The sequence below is a fragment of the Manacus vitellinus genome, unplaced genomic scaffold, assembly GCF_001715985.3.
Source record: "Manacus vitellinus isolate BGI_N305 unplaced genomic scaffold, ASM171598v3 scaffold_25_pilon, whole genome shotgun sequence".
Classification (NCBI taxonomy): Eukaryota; Metazoa; Chordata; class Aves; order Passeriformes; family Pipridae; genus Manacus; species Manacus vitellinus.
In genome coordinates, this window is record NW_021939882.1 from 5,804,232 (window position 1) to 5,828,300 (window position 24,069).

Genomic DNA, 24,069 nt, shown 5'->3' on the forward strand with positions numbered 1-24,069 from the left:
TGTGCAATTTTAACATAATGTGTTGGGAATAGTGTATAGTTTAGTGATATTACCAGTGCTAAAATCAATGGCACTACTCATGTGAGCTTTAGTTTTCATCATTAGCCCAAATGAACAAGTCTTGATCTACAATATATCATTGTGAATATAAAATATAATAATATAAAATATCTATAATTGTTCATTAGAACCATTACATCTGAATCCTTCTTCCCTTGGTCATAAGATACTTTCTGTCTTATCACAAGCCTTGTGAACAACCACGACGCTTTCCCAATGTGCTTTTGGTAGTGTGTCATGGAAAGATGGACAGGTAGAAACAGGTGTAAGAGGTTGTGGGGCAGCCTGTCCTGGGGGGGTGGGACAACTGTTTGTGACAGGGCCTTGTGAGAGAGAAACTCATTTTTTCCTGTTGCAACCAGATCTCTCCCTGGCTTTGTGCATAATGAATTAATCCAATCAAACCTGTGAGAGCTGAGGAGAGCAGGGGCTAGGGTGGTCCAGCTTTAGGCAAAAGGATAGGGAATGCAGAGGATGCAGGCAGGGCTGAGCTCTGTCATCACAACACAGGGACAGCTGCCAGTGCTGAGTGACACAGTGAGATGTGATGTGCAGCCCGGGGTGGGCGACAGTGAAGGTCAGTGCCCACACAGGCAGTAATAGAAGGGGTAAAAATATGTCTCTAATAACCCCTCAATTAACAGCAGTGTTGGCCTGGATGAAATGACCCATCATTTCAACCCTGATGGCCAGGCTTGGGAAGAGGGTAGGAAGAGAGGCAGATGCCTGTTGTCCCTGCACCCAGCACTGCTGCTCTCTTTTTTCATGGTAAAATTGTTATTTAAGGGAAAACCTGCCCCTGATTACAGCAGACACAGGACTGAGCCCCCTAAAGTGCAGAGGTCTGGATTCTCCAGCCATACCTTCCCTCTGCCCCAATGTCCCCTCTTTCCCTCCAGCTTTGTATCCTGCTCAGGAATGTTCTTCTCACCTCTTCTTTTCACACAGCTACTGCCACGTTTGTCACTACATTTCCATGCAACTCTTTCAGCTGTCCACAAACCTTAATTATCTACAGAAATCATTCCACTCCTCACCAGCCTCTTCAGACATTTTTCAGCTTTTAGTCAACACAAAAGGCTGAAAATTTCCCCTCATAATTTCATATATTTTAATTGCTCACATCTTTGTGTCATACATTAAACGTCCCTTTGTGTCTACAGTGAGCTGCACTGGCCAGAAAACATTCCCCAGCCCCTTACCTGTGCTGGTGCTGCTGGTGCTGCCCCATGCTGCAGTGCAGTGTTAGCACTTACCTCTACCCTGTCACATGTTTGTTTCTCCCAGCACTGTGAATAAGGAATAAATCCAGGTAACAATGCAGAACTCAAAACTGGCAGTTCAGTTGTGGCTGTACAATGTGCCTCCCCAGCAAACAAAACACGAGCAAGCACAGTTCCCTCTCCCTGTCCCTGGAATGGTACAAGGGAACGGTGGCTGGGGCTCTGTGTGGTTCCACAGGGACCTGATGGGGAGAGCAGTGACAGCTTTTCTTCTGCTTTAAACTGTCAGGGATGCACCCAATCACCTCTGTAGCATCCTTACCTCTGGTGCTGATCTTCTTGGAGTAAGTGGAGGGCTGAAGCATCCTGGATGGCCAGCAGAAACATCCTGGATGAGCAGCCAAGCATCCTGGGTGCCCACCCAGATCATCCTGGAGCAGCACATTGCTTATCCCATCCTGGCCCCTTGTCTGAAGGTGCTGCAGGCTCCTCACTCCCTCAGGCACTGCACTGGGTGAGCAGAAGCTGGATCAGAGCTGGGCACTACACCACGGCCAGTAAAATCCACTTAGACTTCTGACCTCAGTGTACCCAAGCAAGAATTAACCATAACAAAGAAAATAGCTTTTTTTATTTCTTTTATTTCTACCGGGATAGATCCATCAGCTCTGAAGACCCTCCTGTCAGTGTGGTGTCTACACCTCCAGAGGTTTCTGTAGGTTTAAAGTTAATTGAGAACAAAGTGCTACATTACAACCAGGATGCTGAACTCAACTTCAGTAAATTAAATTTTCTCCTTTGGGTGGTCTCTTCATTCAATATTTTATCACTTCACAGCTGCAACCATAGTGAAAACCCTGCTATTCTGGCTTGTGGGTTCTTTGCTCCACCCTCTACTCAGAGCCACCACCAGGCTCCTGCTCCTCCAGCCACAGCTGAATCCAAGGGCATTGGAGAGGTCAAACCCCTGTGTAATTTCTTCCAACCACTGATCTATGCCCTGAAACAGGAGGATGGATATTCCCTTTAGATCTACCTGATAGGAATACAAATGTTATTCTGCTTTTTATAAATGCCCTAACGCGGTAATAAAGTTCTTTCTAAAAGGACAAAGCAGGTGAGTTCTCTTCCAGCAACCATGTCTCCAAGCAGACCAAATTTCCATCCTGCAGCTGTATTTTAGTACTATTATAACTAATCATCTCCTCCAGGTTAAACCTGCAAAGATGTCCCATATCATGTATTTAAATGATAGCAAAAAAATTCCCCTAACTCCTTAAAGTTAATGACAATCTTCATTTTCATTTCCCACACATTCCTCTAACCCATAATAGCCATATACTAAATCTTCATGAGATTTTTATAGTTTCACTGAAGGAATATTTGCATAATTATTAGTGCATAATCTGCTTTAATGGTCCCACTGATTTTACTGTTACAGCTGAAGGTATGTGGTGTCAAATTTAAGCGTATAAAGTTCTGGACAGTTCTTGGGGAATACAGTGCCTGCTGGAGAGAAGACATGCCCATGGATGAAGAGTGCCAACACTTCTGCTCACTTCTGAAGAAAGAATGTCACCAGTGCCAGGGCAGAAACCTGCTGGCTGGGTCTGGCCCTGAAAGAGCAGGAAAAGGGAAATGTTGCCTATTGATTTCCCTCACTGCACTGTAGAATCACAGAATCCTGGCATGGTTTTAAAGCAGTTCCACTCCCCTGTCATGGGCAGGGACACCTTTCACTAGAACAGGTTGCTCCAAGCCCCGTCTAACCTGACCTTGAACACTTCCAGGGATGGGGCAGCCACAGCTTCTCTGGGCAACCTGTGCCAGGGCCCCCCACCCTCACACTTCCCTCAAATCCCTGCAGCAGACATTGCTTAGTTTGGGGACTGAGGGGCAGGAGCCAAGAGAAAGTTGTAGGCTCAGCACTTTGGGGAGGTTTGGGGCTGACTGAACAGGGTCTGGCCTCCTGCTCACTCCCATTTTGGAATCTTCCCCCATAGGATTGACGTGAAAATATATAAAAAGGATCTCCTGAAATAAGAGGAATGAGGTGTGGGGAGGGTGTGATGACAGCAGCTATATAAGGAGGCAGCACAGAATTTTTGAGGGAAAGCATCAAACTTCTGCTATTTTCCAACCAGATCATACCCTCACTAGGAAATGTCATTTCTAGAATTTTTTTTAGACTGTTCTAATAGGTACTGATAAATGTTCTTCTCCTCAGGGCTTGTCAGGAACAGACGTGATTGATACTATCTTCAGAAGGAGACAAAAATGTTCCATGTGGTATCTGCCACTGTGGCAGATCTCAAAAACAATGGTCTGAAGCTGAGCTGTACAGAACTTTTTTTAAATATTTAAAATTCCTACAACAGCCATTTAGGTTTGAATCCTACCTCCGCAGGAAAGCCATAATAAAGATATTTTGTAAAATCTGGGAAATCAATAAGAAAAGAATGCATCTCAAAAACCTGTAAGCAACAGGGTGGTGTGAGTACAATTTCAGACAAACTGCATTTTCTGCATTATTTTTGAAAGTGCCATTATTCAGTTAATATTATTCAATGAAATACTAGTATTTTTTAATTGCAAGATTCCGCAGGCCTGAACCTGGAGGCTGGGAACAGCTCTGCTCTCCCAGATTCCAGCTCAAGCCTGAAATTAAGCTCTTAATGCCTTAATAAGGCAGAGAGTTGAGTGTATAATGACCTGTTCTTTAAGCGATATATTAAATTAACTTTCCTTATGTGTTTTCAGATGGAAGCTAAATATTTCCACATAGCTCTGGACAGCAAAAGACCATCAAAATGGATTAGATGAGCAGTTTTTTCTCTATTAAATGAAAGCATCATGTGGCGGCTGCAGATCAAACCCCATCCTGCACCCGCTCATTGTTGTGCTATCCTCCCATGTAAAATTCCCACTAAATTCCACAAGAATCACTTACCTGATGGGCACTTTGCTCGGTAGAGGCCACAGGAATAATGAGAATCCTGGAGTTTGCCATATCACCTGTGCTGCCCCGGGGATTTCAGCTTTCTGAGGCAATGTGCAGTATCCCAGATTTGTTCTTCTGTAACAGCTGACAAATAACCTTAACAGTTATCCTATTATCCCAGCAACAACAGTAGAAGTTTGTGATTTTCATTTTCTGTAAACAGAACCTGTCAGAATACTGTGATTGAGTGTTGCTGTTGTGTTCCCAAATTGGGCATCCTGTGACCCTCCAGTTTTTGCAGCAGTTTTGATGGTACTTTATTTCCATAACCATGGATGAACAACCCTGTGGTACAAGGTTGCAATTTCATTGATTATTCCTGTAACCTTGTACCCCCTGACAGCTCCTGCACTCTGGGGATTTGTCACTTGGAGCTCCAGATGAGACTCCTCCCTCTGACACAAGTTCATATTTTATATCCTCAAAATAAAGATTTCAAGAACATATAGGAATCTGATGCTTTGTTTTACCTCATCTGCAGGAGGTCAATAAAGTACCTCATCATATAATGTTGAAGGGACCTAAAAGAGAGCTGGAGAGGGACCTTGGGCAAGGGTCTGGTGTGACAGGACAAGGGGGAATGGCTTCCCACTGACAGAGGGCAGGGTTGGAACAGATATTGGGAAGAAATTCTTCCCTGTGAGGGTGGTGAGGCCCTGGCACAGGCTGCCCAGAGAAGCTGTGGCTGCACCATCCCTGGAAGTGTTCAAGGCCAGGTTGGATGGGGTTTGGTCTAGTGGAAGGTGTCCCTGTTCATGGCAGGGGAGTGGAATGAGGTGAGTTTTAAGGTCCTTCAACCCAAACTATTCTGGGATTCTGTGATCTTGGACATCAAACTGTTCAGTGCACCTGAGTGGAGCAGGATTCTTTTACTGGGCCTAAGGCACCTTCTTTGGGACTTCAAGCAAGGTTTGGTGCATGGAAGAGAAAAATATCCCCCTTAAAAGGGAATCTGAACCCACAGCTGGAAAACCTTGGCTGCTGTGTTCATCCTGGGCTGCCTCTGAGGGCTCTGTCTCCTTGTGAGACAACCAGTCCTGAAGGTGAACAGGATCGTGTGTGTTTTGCAGTTTGGGAGCGTTCACGGAAACCCTCCACTGCCACCCGGCTGTGGAAAATTCAGCCCTTTTGTCTCTTTGACAGACAAATGATCAACGTCCTCCTTTGTAAGTGATGCAGCTGTAAGAGATTAGAAAATAACTTCTGGATAAATAGATTTATTAGTGCAGTTTGGTTTTACATGGCCAGAATGGTGTGTTTATAAAATATTTATGGAGTTTTCCTTTGCAGCAATGGAACAAGAACGAGTTTAACAATGTGTGGGGCTTCATTAGTGCTGTTTCACGGGCAGGTTTGCTCTGTCTCGTCTTGTCCCTTCATTAAGTTGGCCCTCATGACAGATCGGCCCATATCACTAATTAATAATTACCTCTTCTGTATAAAATCAGATGCCTTGAGTTAGCACTACTGGTCATGAATTTAAGATTATGCATAAACCTGTACGCGCTTCTCTGCTCCATATTTAAGTCATCCTGCTATTCATCCAAAACCTCATCAGAACACATAATAAAGCACTTCATGAACAGATGTGCCACTTATTCATCCAGTTCTATCATGATAATGATGAAAATTTAATCTGGAGTGTCTATGAAAGATGATCTGAAAGACAGATTGGTGTGAATAATAAAGGCACTACACAGAAATGTAAAGGCTGCCATGAAGAGGAAATCATTAACTACCCCAATGCTGCCTTTGATATCGCCCAGTAGTGCACAAAAACAAACCCCCCTTGGGTGTTGGGCTGCTCGAGGAGTTACTGTTTCTGCAGATGTAAATGCTCTAAATTGCTTTTCCTTTAAAGAAGTATAAAAGATAATTTCTCTTACAGCTGTGAGCAACATCTGACATTGCAAAACACTGAAAGCACATAGAAGAGAGGTTGGGGAGTTCAGATACATTCAAGGTGAGGGGGATAACATTCATAGTTGAATATTTAGTGAAAAAAATAAAAAAAATGCAGAAACAAGTGGAAATTTGTGAGGCCAACTTGTTCTGAAGAGCCATTTACCCCTCGTTAGCTGGATATACATTTAGCTGTTTCCTCACACCGGCCACTGTTGATCCCTGTCAATAGAAAAGAAATCAGGAATTCAGTAGAGGGGGGACATGCATTTTAGGTGAATATTTACAAAGCTGTTATTGGAGCTCTGTGAGTTCTGTTAACAGTAAAAAAATCATTCAAAATCCCCAAAGTGTCTTTGAAGAAAAAAAGCCACTTATTCAATGTCAGGGAGAAGGCCTGGATTGGCAACTGTCATCTAGTTATTCACAAAGCAGGAAAAGCACAGACTGTGTAGTATAAGCTCTACTAAAAGAAAAGACTGCATGGAGGAGGGAGCATGGAATAGGACATCATACTGATTCCCATGGAGTGGCATTTACTCCCAAGCTCTTTGTGGCCACACATTAACCACACACCGTCCATCACGTCAGTGAGAGCAGTGGGAACAGTCACCCTGTGCTCCTGTGGAAGACAAATGAGGAGATCCCAGGCAGAGGCTGCTGGGGGAGATGGGTACTGACAGCCATGGGTACACAGCCATCAGCAGAGCTGGGAAGGAAAAATAAGTCCTGGAGCAGTGCTGCTCTGTCTCAGCTGGAGGGAACCTGATGAAACTGCTCGTGACAGCACCAATGTAGAAAAGAGGTAAGTGTGGATACACTCGAGATCCCTTGAACTTCAGCAGAATGATGTGTGTGTTTGACCCATCCCAGACCAGAGCACTTGCCCCAAGAAGGGCCAGGGCTGTCAGGAGAGGGAGTGTGTGGTGCTGGCCTGTGCCTGGTCACTCTGTGCCTGGAGTAGGGGGACATCCCCTGCATCCCCCCTCTATCCCACCAGTTGGGTACCAATCCCTGAGCAAGCCCCAGAGCCCCTCTGCTTACATGTCACAGCACCAGAGGCCACAGAGCCTGGTGGGGAGGGCGTTTCCAGCTGCTTCACTCCACAGGGCGGGAGGAGGAGGAGAAACAAGCTGTGCCCCACCTGAGCTGGTTGTGCTCCCTCCTGCTCTGCCTCGCAGCCACCACTTCACCTCTCAGGCAGAACCAGACCTAGAGCAGAGTCTCATCAGTGTAGGAAAACAAAAAAGGAACTTGGAGTGAACAGATCTTCATTTCAGGACAAGCCACTGCTCTGACTTCCTTGTGTGAGGACATGGGACACTGTCCTCTCCCGAGGGCTCTGGTGTCTCTGTTTCCCCTGGTTCTGTGCCCCCACATGTCCTCAGCCAACAGAGCCAAAGTTATTCCCTCTAGAAAATGACCCAGAGGGGAAATAGCCCCATAACAGTAAATCTTTTCTTTAACAGCTTGTCAGCAAAGAAGTACCGCTTTTCACACCAAAAATATTGCCAGCCTCTCTCAGCATCTGTCACAGCAGCAGCATCTGACACCACCACAAATCTGGGTTAAGGAAAAGGGAAATAAAACAGGTTTGAGAGGGCAGTGTGGGAACTGGGATTGTGTTTGGTGTCAGGTCCGTGGCTCTGAACCAACAGAGGCACAGGAGGAGAAGGATCTGGCCTCACTTTGTGGGGTTGGGCTCCCTGGCTGCAGTAATTGGGGTCTGCCAAGGCACAGTTTCTTCACTCTTTGTTGCTCCCTTACCAAATTTGGGGCCAAATCCCAGTTTGTGAGCTTTCCTTCAGTTTTCCTATTGATTTTGATGGAACTAGGGTTTGCTCTACTTCACTGGGCTCTTCCCTTAGTGAACACGTTTTAGATTTAGGGTGTTCCCCTTGTGTTTCCCAACAGTCGAACTTGTGTGTGCTCAGGCTGAACATGTGGGAGCACAAGTACAGTTCAGCTACCAACCTCTGTGCACATTTGCTGTGGCAGCACCAAAGACACCAGCAGCAGCAGAGCCCTGGTTTTGGATACTGTTGGTACCTGTGCCAGTCTCTTGGCCAGGAAAAGACATTGGGATTCCTACTCTGCCTCCTTCAGTCCCAGGTTGGTGGTGCTGGAAGTCACCTTTCAACAACAGTGTCAGAAATCACAGTGAGGGCTTGAAATGGCTCAAAACTCAAGAGAGAAACAACCAGAAGAGCCATTACCTGGGAACACCTGATGCTGCTTGTCCTTGCCTCAAGTGAAGAACACTTAGGAGGATCTAACTCAGCTTTGCTGGGGATGTAAAGAAACAGCATATTTTAGTTTCCTTGGTAATCACTGTCAGATCTGATACATAAAAATTAAATGAAAATAAGAATGTATCAGAATTAATTATATGCATTCATGTTAATTATACACCTTCTCTAACAGCTTTCATAGAGTCAATTTTAGAACTTTTTTCTAGATCTCTGCTTCTCAAGGACTGGCATGAACTGGTCAAAAGGGTAAGAATTTAATCTTCCAGTGATAGACCAGACATTTTAATACTGAGATTGGTTTATTCCTAGGATACCTTCAATAAAGGATATGCTTCTTCTTAAGGACGAATAATTACTGGAGCAGCCTACAGCAATTTGTCAGTGAGAATGACCCTGAGAGTAGGTAAAGTTCATAAGGTACAACGTGAGTCACCATTAGAAAACAACAGAACCATTTCTCTCAATGACAAGAGGTGAAAATTCAACAGCAAATAGGTGTGGAATATTTGTACCCCCACTAAATCAGAGATGAGTAGATGAGGAATTACGGTGGGTGCTCGTTTGGGAAGCAAATGTGAGATGATGTGTTTTGAGTGCTTGAGAGGAAAGTCGGTATCTGTGGTAACAATGATATAGAGGAAGAACACCCAAATGATTTTCATCTGTTACTGTAGTCATGGAACTTGAAGAGGCAATGAATAATGAATGAATAATCCCAGGAAAGATTGAAGGACCCCCCCCCCTTTCAAAGTGCTGGTGGCTCAAGAGCAAAGGGTGGTCCAGGGGCCACCACAGACAGCACAACATGGCAAAGACCCCGACGCTGGGAGAAGCTGTAGGAAAGGGGTGTGGAAGCTGTAGGAAAGGGGTGTGAATGCCCAGGATCACACCAGGGCTGTTCACCTGCTTGGTGTGTGCTTGGTGCTGCCGAACACTGACATGACTCAGGAGGTGGCACAGCTCAGGATGCTCCATCCCACACCTCTGACTTGCAGCCCCTGCTCCCTTCTCCCTCCATGTGTCACCAGTGGGGGTGACAGGGCAGGGACAGGCAGGATTGAACCAAGTGACCCCTTTGGGATTTTTTCCATCTCCATGCTGGCAGCAGCACGGTCCCTGATATTTTGGGGCAGGACAAGGGGATCTGCTGTGGCACAGCTCACTGCTTTCCCATTACTGTGAGAGGGTCTTGCCCAGCTTCCCAGCAGCTCATGTCTCGCCCAGGGGACACCCAGGCAAGCCAGAGAGCCCTGGAGAGCTTGGCTCTGCTCCCCAAAGCTGTTGGATGCTTCGTGCAGGCAGATTTCACATAACTAGACAGCAAAACCTGACAGTGCAGAGCCAGAACAAGCAAATACAGCCACTGATTCAATGTGGGCTCTGATGGATTACACACAATCCTAAATATTATAGGAGAATGTATTTCATCTAGACAGGAAACTTTAAGCAGGACACAACAGACATTTTTCTTACAATATTAACAATTTACCATCTGAACTTTATCTTCTCTTTGGATAATAACCACCAGCCACCGGGTAAAGGAACAATTGATTTAAGATCTCAATCAAAGGAAAGCATTCCTCTTATCTGGGTAGCCAAGCAATGAAGCAACAGTCATCTGGGGTTAGTGTACATTTGTCAGTCCATTAAAAGCACAGACTCCAGATCTATAGATGGGCTGTAAGACATTGTGGAAATGACTCTTGCAAAAATCTTTAGTGGTTAAGTGCCTGCCATCTAAACCTTCCCTTGATTTCCACAACCTTCACTCAAAAAGACAAGGGGGAAAAAATTTATACTTCCTATACTCATATTTTCTTCCCTTTTCCCACATGCTTTTCCTTGATGATTTAGTTGCTCGATGTTTTAATTGCTTCTCTGACAAGAACAATGTGGTACACAGGGGAGTCCCTCCAGAATTACAGGATCATTAGGTTGGAAAAGACCTCCAAGATCATCAAGTCAACCTGTGAGCAATTTCAACTTTGTCAACCAGCCTAGACCACTGAGTGTCATGTCCAGTTGTTCCTTGAACACCTCCAGGGATGGTGACACCACCACCTCCCTGGGCAGCTCATTCCTCCTGTCCTGCTGCAGCCAGCTGGGCTGAGCTCGCCCCCGGGAACCGCTGTGGGTCTGACACTGAGACCGTGGTGCTTCAGGAACATTTTGGGCTGTGTTAGTTTGTGCTCTGTGGTATTTTCCACTGCGAGTTTCTCAGTGGCCTGATCCTGGCAGAGCTCAGTGGCCTGATGGGCTGAGCTTGCAAACACAAGTGGAGGAGCATCTGACGGGGCTCTTTTTGATCCTGCTCATCTGCTGGAGATGGAGGAGGAATTCAGCACAGTGCTACACTGGAGAAAATCACATGGGGCTTACACTGCATGCCTGGCACTGACTGTGAGCACTGGGCAGTCTGAAATGCACAAACTCCTGAGGGATGTCTGATGTCAAACAAGACCCATTTGATAGCAATTTCCCCCCACGTTCTGCCATCTCTTGTAGCGTATAAACTGATGTGAGGCAGAGACGTCAAATCCAAACTATTCTGAGTCTTAAATCACAGTATGTTCATTGATAAAGTATCCAAATCCTTTTTTTCTTGTTAAACTTATTTCTAGCAATTATTTCAAGACACAGCTTGCAACCTGTGCACCCTCACAGAATCATAGAATATCCTGAGTGGAAAGGGACCCACAAAGATCACCGAGTCCAACTCCTGGCCCTGCATAGAACAGCTCCAACAGTCCCACAATGTGCCTGACAGCATTATCCAAACACTCCTTGAACTCTAGCAGACTTGGGGCTCTGACCACTGCCCTCAGCTGATCTCATCCAGGATTTCCAAAGTGAAATCCTTGCTATCCCAGGTGGTCTCTGCTGTCAATGGTTGATGCACTCTTATCAGTCAGTTTGGAATTATTACTGATCTAGGCCCAGAGTTATAAGAGCAAACATTGATTCCAGATGTTTTAGCAAGGCAATACATGGCCATAATAATTATAGATGTGTCATCACCACCAACCCATTGCCCAGCCTCATCCAAACACCAACCCTTGGACAGGTCTGCAGAGCACAGAGAGAGGTGGCTTAGGAAACTGGTGCAAGTTGTGTTTATTTTTAACACAACTGTTCTGCAAAGATAATTGTGTCAAGCCGAAGGCACAGTGCACAGGTTGCATCGCTATCCCAGTTTCCATGGTTGCTAATACTTAAAACGCTGCCTGAGAAAGGAAGAGAATTGCTCTCTCCATGCTGGGAAATGTCTCCCTGTCTCACTCTGCCCACATAGAGCAGGATGCTGCTGGTCTCTGCTGCAGGTGGGAAGCTGGTGAGATCTGCTAGGACGGGGCTGGCAATGGAGCTCGGGTTCTCCTGGTTTACCCACACACAGGCAGAACGAATCTTCTCACCTGGACTTTGGTTTTATGTAGGAAGAAATCTGGCTATGGTTGCCAGTGGACATCCATGGGAGAAAAGACAAGCTCACTTGCAATCCAAAGAACATTCTGGTCTGTTTGATCTGAGCTGGTGCAGCACCAGGAGGGCAAGGACAAGGCAAAAGCCAGGAAGACCAAACCAAGAGCAGATGAAGTCTGTGCTCCCTCAAGCACAGTTCTCCCCGAGGATAAGCAAATACCTCTCCAAGACTAAAACAGCCAGGATGGCCCTGACCCACCCCACTCTCAAGAGGCACCCCTGACAGCGTGTGTGGGACCCCTGCAGCTGCCAATCCCCTCAGTATCCCCCATAGCTCAGAGTAATAAGAAAATATAGAATCAATATGGATTTTAAAATTTTTTACACTCTACCGCAATCTCCAGCCGGATGATTTCCCTCTGGCTCTCAATATCCCTGCATCCATGTGATGACTCCTGACGTACAAAGAACTAAACCAAAATGTCTCACCAAAAAAATACCTGAGGTCTGCGGGGTTTAAATTCCCAGTTAACAGTGCATTATCAATCAGGCCAAACAATTAACTGAATCATTAAATCTTTAAAATTATTTCAGAACCAAAGGGATCTTGGTTCAATTTAGGAGAGTCAAAATAGGGCTTAGTGCCAGGTTAGCTCAATATATGCCTTTATTCACTTGTGTTCACTTCTCTGAGCATTTCCATGCAGAATCCTCCCTTTGTCCAAAGGATGCCTTTCCTGGGAAGTACAGCCAGTGAGACCTCACCATCACCAGTCTCTCCTGTCTACTGGTTTGAGCGAGGCCTTTAAGCAGAAGGCTGCTGTGGGATGCCTCACTCTTCAAGGTTAAATCAATAGATTTTTCCTGTTTTCGTTAAAAACATTTTGCCCAGCTCTTCCAAGGCACTTTGGCATGCCATTCCCTGCTGTAATTCCTAGACCTAATTATTTAGAATCCTGAGCAACCATTTGGAAACCACTGTTCTGCAAGCTCTGTTATTTTCCTTCTATTTGCTGGTACCTGGCTGACCAGAAGGCAGCATGGCATGGGGTAAGCTGCAGCCACACCTGTGTGACATTCAAATCCTACTGCTACAAAATAATAAACTGTATAATGCCTAAAAATATGCCCAAGATATGACACTGTCACACACTCGTGCTACTCTTTGAGCCTTTCAATGAATGCTTTTTCGTATTCTTGTCCATCTTGTGCCCAGAGGTCAGATTCTAACCTGTTCTTTTGCTGAAACTGTCAATGAAAAAACAATGTGTTCCCATTCCACAGTGTCTCCTGGTGCTCCAGGGTAGCAGAGCAGCCCCCGTTAGATCCTGTGTCCTGCAGCACATCATTCAGTTCATGGTGAGTTTGGTCCAGGAGTATTTTTTCCCTTTGTTCTCAAGAGGTCAGATGAGACTTCACAGTGGTTCCTTCGGCTTCAGAGTCTGCCGGCAGAGAAAAAGCAATAAAAATACTTGGATCATTGACATTTCAGTGGGAAGGGGTCATGGAGTTAAGACTCACACTACAGTTTCCTGCTAAATGAACACCTGGGTTATTGCAACCTATTCCTACAGTTATCCATCATTCCTCACAGAATTTGGTACGAATTGATGTGCAAAGCCATTACAATATTCACCTTTCATTATCCTACTGTCCTTATGCCCATCCAACCCAACTGTGAAATAATCTGTGACGCCACTGCCAACAGACAAGCGACGGGATGAGGCGGCCACGGCCACCGCCGGGGACACGACACGTGCCAGGGGGACACGTGCCAGCAGGACACGTGCCAGCGGGTCTGGGGAAGGGCGAGGACAGGAGGCAGCGTCTCGTGTGTGCACACAAAGCTCTCTGTCTCAATTACACAGCTCAGAGGCAGCCAACGGCCAGGAACGGAGGGTGGGAAGGGACTGGCAAGCGCTTACAGACGGTGACACCTGTGGAATACCGAGGTGGAGCAGGAGCTGCAGCCGTGTCGAGCATGAGTCTGTCATGGAGGATTTTGTTCCTGGCTGTTTTCAGTCAGAAATGCTCCCCAGTGAGGTCACTCATGGAAAACCCAAGAACAGTAGAAATACACCACGATAACACTGTTTTCCTCCTCCTGGCACCAGCAGAGCCGAATCCCACAGACATCACAGCAAGCCTGTGCTGGATGCAGAGTGTCCTCCAAGTCACTTGACAGTGTATATTATTGTATACTTAATTATAATTAATATAATATTGTTATAGCATTATTTATTATTATTAAGATTGTTTAAGTAGAGTTCACTTTTTAGAGAGCAGCCCTCCCTGGTCAGACCTGGGGAGAAAAGGGCCATTGATATCTCTCTTCAGACATTTTGAGATATAAAAAGCAAGTTATGAGTAACATGAAATTCCACTGGCAACATGCATACCACGTGCTAGGAGCAAGGGAAGGTGGAGGGCACTCGAGAGCTGGTCAGAGAAAGTGCTCCACACGCAGCATTTCCAGGAGGAGATCACGTTGTGGGTTAGTGAGGACTTATAAATATTAATACAGCACCTGGTTCAATTACTCTCAACTAGCAGGAGCAGCCAAGCCCAGTGTATGGTGACACAGAGCAGGAGCAGCTCGTGACAAGTCTCCCATGTTTACTTTCATGCTCTTTTGTAGGATTGCACAGGCTTCTCTTTTAATTGGCTCTCTGGGGTAAAAGCACAGTTAATTAATCACAGGCTGAGGGAGGCAAAGCTTCATCATTTAATAGCTGTGCACGATATCCTCATGAAGGGGGGAGAAGGTTTGAGGGGTACCAGGGCTGAGGAGGGGGATCTCAGGAAGGGGTGCAGATCTGAAACACACATGCCTGTATCTAAAAGTGCCTTTGGCTACTTGAATTATTCAGAATTGGCAGCATATTACCGTGCAGTAAGGACCTTCCCACACAGAGGAAAATGCAGTAGATATATTTTGCTCAGCATCAATAATGAACTTACTGCTCCCTTGTACCCCATGAGACACTGCTCTGGTGCTGGTCAGAGCCTGTGCATGGAGGGACCTGGGGTAAAGCTCCTCACAAATGCTGCTCTTCTATAAAAGAATTGGATTCCAAAGCAATCCACTCAGTCCTGCCCACCTGAAAACTTACAATGTTTGAAAGTTAGCTGCTCTATTGCACCTGATCCTGCAGCCTTCCTTCTCATGGGGCATCCAGGTGGAATTCTGCTACGGAATGTGGAATCAGCTGGGATGGCCTGAGCAGAGCAGCACTGAGTAGCCCATGCCTGGTGGCCCCTCCGGACCCCTGCATACCTTCCAGACCCCACACCCATTCTGTGCCCTCACACCCCCTCCAGATCCTGCTCCCAGGCAGGCACCATCTCCTCCCTCGTCCCTGGCACAGATCTGTGCACCATGTGGGGTTTGGATGCTCATAAATACTGATGACACAGCTCAGCAGTTTAAAATACAAGAGGAAAAAAAATAGAGAATGGCCACAAACATTTACTGTCAAATAAGCTCAAAGGGCTTTTATAACTGTTCCTCACATCAAGAGATACTGCTGAGACATGGTGATAAACACATCCAGCCATAAAAACATTATGTATTGGCTTTTTAAGTCACCTCCAAGTATTTCAGTGCAGAAAACTTCTATATAAGATCATTGCACAGGGGGGTGTGTGAGCACCTGCACCTCCGAGCACCACCCACAGAAGGGGCAGTGAGGTGGTCCCAGCCTCTCGCAGGTGAAGAGGACAGTCGTGGGATGGTTGGACTCATTAATCTTAGAGATCATTTCCAACCTTGCTGATTTTAGGATAAGAGCAGAGTCGCATGAAGAGCTTTGCCAAGATCACCAGGACAGGCTGAGCAGGATGGAAACCTGCTCCAGCATTCTCTGACTCCAAAGCAGACACAAAGTTGCTGGACCCGGTTGCTGAGTGATAACCTTAACATTAGTTATTATTCTATAGAATCCCTGGTTATCCTCCTTCCATCCCTCTTTTTCAGCAAGGAGCCACATGCACCAGGATGTCTTGATGTGGTGGGTTCGGTATTTCAGTGCTTCAGTCTGTTAACAGGGATACCTTGGGACCAGCATCCAGATGTTCTCACTCTCATCTTTCCCTTTTTGTTTCTGTCTTCCTGTCTCAGCCAGATGGACCTCAGCTATCCCTTCAAGCTGTGGGCAATGAACCAAAGGGGAACTTTGTTTTTTCTTCCATCAGCAATTTTCTACAGTAAATAAGAAAAGAAAATGGAAAACCTCATAGAAAGTCCCCGGCTGCTGAGGCTGTTTAAATGGGTTCAGAGCACAGGCATGAGACAGATTAATCACAAACCAGACACGTTGAGCCAGCACAGGAGATGGCATTTCAGGGCTCATGCAGGGAAGAAGGATTAACTGAGGTATGGAACTAGAAAGGGGAGAAACCTGAGAGTGAAGCACTAGGTACAGGAGGGTCAGGATGTGACAGCAATGAGACTATTCAACAAAATTAGGCATGGCCTTGAAATGTATTTCCTTTGCATGAACACTGTGATCTTGTCCTAATGTGCTTGCAAAAAATCGTAATGATTAATTGGATTGTTTCCATATCCTGCTCCTAAGTGAGGTACTTAAAGGAAACCGTATTGCTGCTGCTGCCTGAACTACAAATATGGGGTGTCAGCCCTTCCAAAGGAGCTTCAGAATGAAAAAGGATGGAGTGATGAGCAGGAGGTGTTAATGAGACAGGCAACCAAGGTAATGGCCCCTGAGTCCCCGAAATAGATCCCATTCCTCGGGTTAACACTTTAAAAATGTACTGCATGGAAATGTACCCCTCATTTAACAAAAACAAATAAACTCAAATAACAGGTTGCTGCCGACAGCAAGCAGCACTTGCCAAGGATAACGGTGCCTTTTCACGCGGCGTTAACACTCCAGAATGGTTCATCTTTGCTCAATGGTCCTTTTACCCTAAAAATACTTAAGATACATTGCGGTGCTTTCTCCACTAGGCACCAACAGCCATCGGAACTGAGATTCAGATCCTGTGTCACTGCTCCCCTCTCACTGCCTGCAAGGGCTGCAGGTAGAGCCAAAAAAGGGAAAGGAAGGAAGAGAAAAAAAGCTGCCGCTGCCCCGGGCACAGCCTCACTTCTCGGGGAAGGTGCAGCTTCGTGCCCAACAGCTGATTCCTTCTTAACACTTCATTTATTCCCAATTTCCAACAATGTGTCTCCTTGTATAGCTTCAGCCCCAAATACTTAGTTCTCTTGAGGCTGGAAGCTGTCACTCAGAGCACCCAACAGCTGCTTTCCACATGCTCTGTTTCTACATAAATATATTACTCATTAATCAGCTCCCACCCAAACCCAGGAAAGTTCCTACCTGTTTCATGGCAATGAATGTTTCACATCAGGAATGGAGACAAGCTGTCAGTGGGACTTTATCTGGTGCTGAAAATCTGGACTGGGCTTGAATAGCCGCTGAAGTGGAGAATATCAGAGCACGATGTACCACTGTCTTCCTGGGGGGGGGGCCTGTCCATGCTCTGAGCCAGCCCAGAAAAGTATCCAGGAAGATCCAGAAAGATCCAGGCAGGACTAGCTTCACAGAGACAAATATCCAGAGATTAGGACTCAAAAGGTGTGGTTTCCATTTGTGTGTCTTCCTAAAAACCTTCCAATCAACCTATGACTATTTCAGTTTCTCAGCATCATTAACTGGTTCTGCCATTGATTTACTGCTCAATTCCTGAGCGGTTTGAAGAGTTTTTTCCCAGCATAAACGCTACTTATTTGAAATAGAAATTGAATCCGATGGGAAAGCTTCTTTTAATTTGCAGAACCAGAGAAGGTTAAAAGGGACAGAGAAAAAAAAACGTCATGAAAAACAAACTCAAAACTCTGACTGGCAGTTTTGAATGTAGCAATGGTACAAGAGTAGTTCATGTGCTGATTTAAAGGAAAAATCCAAATAGACAATGACCTTCCCAACCATTGCATCACAGAGACATGGTGTGGGGACCTATCAAACCCCCACCCTGTGCAGAGCACCAGGGTCTGGCTCAGGGGGTTCACAGAGCAGACACTGACCATAAGGGAGCAGCTCTCTCAGGGACCACGAGTGGTACCATGGACCTGCAACACATGATTCCAAATGGACCTGTGGAGACTTTAAAGTGCTTTACAGGCAGGAATGAGGCAAACCTTAACAGCATCTCCCCTTTTGTTCTCCTGTATGGATTGAGGCAGCTGAACACAAAGGCTCTGTGTCCCGTGCCAGGACATCTCCAGCCTGATGGAGCAGGATGTGAGTCTCCAGATCCATGGCCTCAAGTTTTGCTTTGAACTGTAATCCCAAACCAGTGCTCAGCATCTTTCCCAGCATTTCCAAGCCAGGTTACCCTCTCTTGTCATCAGCTGCCACTCGGGCCCCGCTATGTGCTCCTGTTTGCTGTGAGGATGGAGCAGGTTTGGGCAGGAATCCCTCGGTTCTGACTCAGAGCAGCACCTTTACCAAAATATAGCAATGAACCCCCTGTGCAATGAATTAATGTGGTTCCCATCTGATGCGTGCAGACATCTCACCACCTCAGTTCCCACCAAATACACCATTTCTTTTTGCTGAACTGATTTACCATTCACCGTGGCTGTAAATTTGCATCCTTTGTTGTTGCATCATGTTTGTAATGAATTTCCATTTGCACATGGTAAAGAAACCTCTGTTAGACATCACACAAACACTACTCCGTATTTCCTCACAATTCCCTCCAATAACTCCAAAGCAGAGACTAACTTTTGAGAGTAAAGGAAGATGATGTTTATGAAGATTTTGTTTCATGTGGAATAATTCTAATTATTCTAATAGGATTAGTATCTATTAATATTATCTATTATTATTATTTATTAAAGTATCTATTAATAAAAGATTATTCTAATAGGAGAACAGAAAGAAAAGGATTTAAAATAAAATAAATAAATAATAAAATAAAATTTAGCTTTCCTCCAGCTCCTGCCCAGCACTCTGCATTTCATCTGCACAGACAGAGGGAAGAGAAAAAGCTTTCTAACACTGGATTTTTTTTATCACAGCTTTTCACCTGTTAGGCCAAGCTCAAGGCAGGGCTCTGACCTTCACAGCATATGACTGAATGTTAAAGCAAGACACATTTCAAGTCAAATAATGTGCAAATCCCCACAGCCTGGAGAGGCAGAAGGCATGAGGCATGAGATGTGCCTACACGCAGGGAGGGCAGTGGGATGAGCCAGTCCTGCAGCAAGACTGAGCAGCGATGGGGCCTCTGGGAGAGCCCAAGCAGGGTCTGAGCAGCCAAGAGTCGCTCTCACACCAGCCCTCTCCTGAGAGCTGTTCTCACACCAGCCCTGCTCCTCTGCCTTTCAGCTCGTCACCCCCGAGCACAGACCACCGGCTGTGGGACCCCCCTGTGTCCCATCACCCCCACCCTGCTGTGCATCCCACCACAAGAGCAGCACCATGTCAGCCATCACCATCTCAGCAGGCTGGAAGGAGGTTAGATTAAATCTGGTGGACCAGATTTTGGTCACCTTACAAACAACAACAACCCCTCCTTTTCTCTCACAGCCCTCCCACACACACATCTGCCATGCTGGAACTGAAAAAATTAAATCACTTTTCTATTCCACTGGCAGGAGTCAGCCTATAACTCGTGAGAACAACCGTGGTTTAAACAAATTAACCCCTTCAGTGGAGCAGCTGAAGGCAGAGAGAGGGTAGGGTGGGGGGTCTGCTCAGCCAGTCCTGTCCTGCTTTGGGTACAACAGGGAAGAGGAAGGGCTTGTCTGGCTAGAATGAGATAAACAGCAAACTGATGCATAACAAAACACTTTCATGAGGACAAGGTGGACAAAGTAACTTCCCAACAGGTGCTGGGTCAGAGCTGGGAGGAGACAGGCAGATCCTTCACCTCTTTGTCCATCTCAGTTTCCTCACTCAAAGAGAAAAAAAAAAACCACTTAAGCTCCCTGTTTTGTAGCATATTTTGTGGCAAATAAATTAAAGGTCTCACAGGGAATAATTAATATTTGTAAAATATTAATTATTCTCAATGCTCACATGATACTTTCTCTGCCACTCAGAAATACAGGGCTGCAGTGCCCACTCCTGAGCACACTGACTTCACCTGGAATTCACACACCCAGGTGTCAGCGGAGCTCAGAGCTGTCAGTCTCCTCTGAAATGAAATGTCCTATCACAGACAAGATGGGACCTTTGTCTTTCTGGAGAAGCACCTACATGCAGCCCGCGTGTCACTTCTGGGTTGTGAGCTGCACTTCCAGACAGATAACATGCCCTCACCAAAATTAAAGTCATTCCATCTTATTTAATTGATGAAGGGATTTTGCTGACCTCCTCTCTGCATTGTATTTCCACTTACCTTGTGCCTCATTAAAGTTGCATGAAGCTGTCCAGCACTCGGGCTGCTGGAAGCTGAGCTGACAACAGATTGGTTGGGAAATAATGGAAAATAATGGAAAATAATAAGCAGCTTCTCCCAGAGTTATGGAAATCCCTGTGTCGTGTGAGGTGGCAGAATTAGAGGGAAGTTGGAGCGATCCTGTTCAGGGAGATCACTGACAGACATGGAGTTAAACCTGCTCAGGTGAGAAAGGGGTTGGTGGCAGTGCTGGGCTGTGTGGGAATAGAAGGAATGAAGAGAGCAGGGAGAAGGTGAGAAGAAGCACAGCACAACCACAGCAGGTTTAGCGCTGCCCCTTAGTCCCTGCACTGAATTGCAATCAGAAAACATCCAGCATTTACAGAGCACCACAGCTGTGCCACCGTGAGAAAACACAGCTCTTTGCAAGTGTCCCCACAAAGGTGGTTCCCGCTGTCAACATCCAGCTGAAATTGTTACCTGGATAAAAGGCAACAGGTGAGCAGGTCCAGAGCCCCCACAGCTCCTCCTGCCAGGCACCCCCTGTCAGCTCTGGGAATTGGGACACAAGGAACTCATCCAAGGGCTCTGAGAGCGCTGTCACTGTGTCTGGCAAATATCCCCACGCAGACCTTCCTTCACCTCAAACAGGGCTGCCAGAGCAATTCCTAATCTGGGGGTTATACTGCAGGTGCTCCCTCGGGATTAGATCAGTGATGGGAAGGGCAAGGCACTGAATCTGTTCACTGCTCACTTTTTCAAAAGAAATGTATCACTGGGCAATAGCAGCTCAGTGAGCAGTGACTGTTGTGATGAAGGTTCAGCTCTGACAAACCTCCTGCATCTCTAATTTTCTGGAAAAAAATATTTTTTGACTTGAAGTGACTTTACATTTTAGAAAGTTTTAAACTAGAAGTCACTAACTTCTAGTTTAAAAAAACTCCAAGGCCACACCCAGTGGAAATTAGTCTGATAAAATCTAAACATGACGCCCTGATTGGTAACTCCAATTCCTAATGCTGAATTACTGTCTCGGGAAAATTTTTGGAATTGAAATTTTTCAACCCCACTGAGTGAGAGAAGAGTTGCCATCTCTCAACTGCCCTGCCCAGCTCTGCCACCCACACCCCAGCATTGCTTCCAAGAATCTCTACAGGTTTATTTTTAATCACCCATTTACACACAAGGTTCAAGCTCGAAGCACTCAAGCTCACTCCCTTTTAAGAAAGCTTTGATGGTGATTCAGAGGTAGAACAGCCACACTCAAACAGATCCTTGGCAAAGCTCCTGAGCAGAGGGGGCTGCCCTGAGCTGCATTTCCAGAGGTTTAAACCAGGTATCACTCCCCCAGAGACAACAACAGGTACAAATGGCTGAAGAACTAGGGGATGGCAGTGCTGGGAGGACTCCTGGTCCATGTGGAGCCAGAGGAAAACCCAAAACTCAGAGAATCTAACACACCTGAGATTTTGTTCTTCACATTGGTATGAGAAGCCTAATTTCAATATGTAGATGTGAATAATAAAAATAGGGATGGCTTTTTAAGCCCTCTCTTGAAGCATTTGAAATAATGAAACAAGCACAAAGGCAGTACTCCCTAGGATACTCACAACCAGCAAAGCATGAGAGGATCAGTGACTGGAGCAAGAACAAATCAGTACAAAACTACCCTCAGTACAGAAATGCAGAAATGCAGAGCAGTGCCAGTGATCAGAACAACAGATGAGTCCAACCCCAGTGCTGATTGATGAGGGGAGGACTGGGTTTACACTGACCAGGACTGTGCCCTCAGAGAGGTACCTCAATTAGTCACCAATGGACACAGACATGGAAAGCCAGCCACGCTCCCTAAAGACCTGTACAACTGGAAGGATGAAACCAAAATTAAGCAAAACACATGCAGAAAACATGCAGAAATCTTGGCTGAGCATAACTGAGGTGTTGCCCCACACACTATGCAATCTCTTACATCTATCAGGTAGCACTTGGTTAGAGATTTGAGCTTTTCCTTTGATCTAAATATAGCGAGAAGCAACCTCAGAGAACCTCACTGCATCAGCAAACAGGGTTGGTTATTGAGAGACACCACAGCCAGTGGCATTCCTTTGTGCTCAGCATTAAGCACGGCACACAGCATACTTTGTGTGGCACCGGTTCCACAGCATAGTTCATAGACACAGTATTCCCAAAGCTCTGTCATTCACAATTATAGCGATGTCAGCAAACCTGCAGAGACCAAATGGGACACTGTTTTAGGAGAAGGGAACCAGTGTTTAATGCCACACCTGGAAAAAACACTTTTTGTGACACCAGCAGTTTCCCACGGGTGCAGCCACTGCTCCAGGGAGCAGCTTCAGCTTCTCACAACAGCTAATCTCAGGCATAGAATCCCAGAATCGCTGAGGTTGGAAAAGAGCTCCAAGATCATTATGTCCAACCTTTGACCAATCTCCACCTTGTCAGTCAAATCACATCACGAAGTGCCACGTCTACTCCTTTTCTGAACACTTCCAGGGATGGTGACTCCACCACAGCACACTGAGAGCTGCTGCCAGCGGTGCAGACGCGCTAAATGGATGACAAATGCCACACTTGAGCTGCATTTATCTGCCTTCCTCCTCCCTTGGGCACCCCGGTGCAGCTCCTCTGAGCACCCATCTAGAGCAATCGAGTATTCCTCAAGCCACCTCTTCTTAGCTTAAACTCTATCATAATTTTTAGGTTTTAAAATTTAGATAAATGATCCCAGGAGGACCACAGGTGACGGTCTGTGAGGATACCAGTAGTACTCCTCATGCTCAAAGGTATCACTGAAGTCAGGCACCAAGGTGGGAGCACTGCAGCATCGCTGGAGCCACGCATGAGCATGGGGGAGGATCGATTTGGGCACCTCGCGCCGCAGGTCCATGACAATCCGTGCATTATTCAGCAGAGCCTCTGCTGCCTTTCCATTTAATCTATGTGAAAATTGGATTTATGGCGCAGGAGTAAGAGCTATCTGAACATGGCCCATAAAACTGGAAGAATCATATTTTTCTCTTCAGCAAGCAACTTTTAACAGCTCTGCTGGGTGCTTATTTGCAGTCACCAGGCAAAAATTTTCTCTCTGCTGTTTACGACCCTTTTACTCATTTCTGAGGCAGAGGGGGGTGTTTTGGAGCGCGGTGCCAGCGATGCTCCAGTTACTGGGTGTTATTTGCTCCAGGGACTCTTTTGATGTGTAGTCCTGGGCTGTGCTAATGTCCCCATTAGTCTTGATTGTCTCTGCGGGGGGGTGGTAACAACTTCGGTAACAAAGTGCCTCAGAAAATCCTTCTTGAGCCTTTCATATTTCCTTTGTAACATTTTTCCTCATGTTTCTCAACATATGAGTTTGCCTTTGAAGCGATTTCCAGTTCTTCTGTCGTCATTACTTTGTATTTCTACTGGACTGCTGGATGTTTCTTATGGGGGAGCGAGGGACCACCAAACAGCCTCCCTTTCTGTGTTCCTTTCCTTGCCTGGTCCCTTGAGCACTGAGGCACGGTCTGAAACCACGGGGTATCAAAAGGTGGGTCCTGCGAGGGGTTGCTCAAAGCTGCTGCAAAGAAAAAAGGAGCACAAAAATATATATGTGGAAAATCATATACATTCTTCTGAGACTTTTGTCCCCTGTAGAGACCAGTCTCTTTGGGAAAGAGTGTTAAATCCTCTGCGATAACCTTTGGTTTACAGTATGTCACGGCTGGGGTCATTTCCACCCCGGTCAGCAATAGCAAGTGTATTTAAAATACCCAACAAAGAAAGCAAACTTCAATGAACTTTTTTACCTTTGAAGATAAAAAATTCCGAGATGATT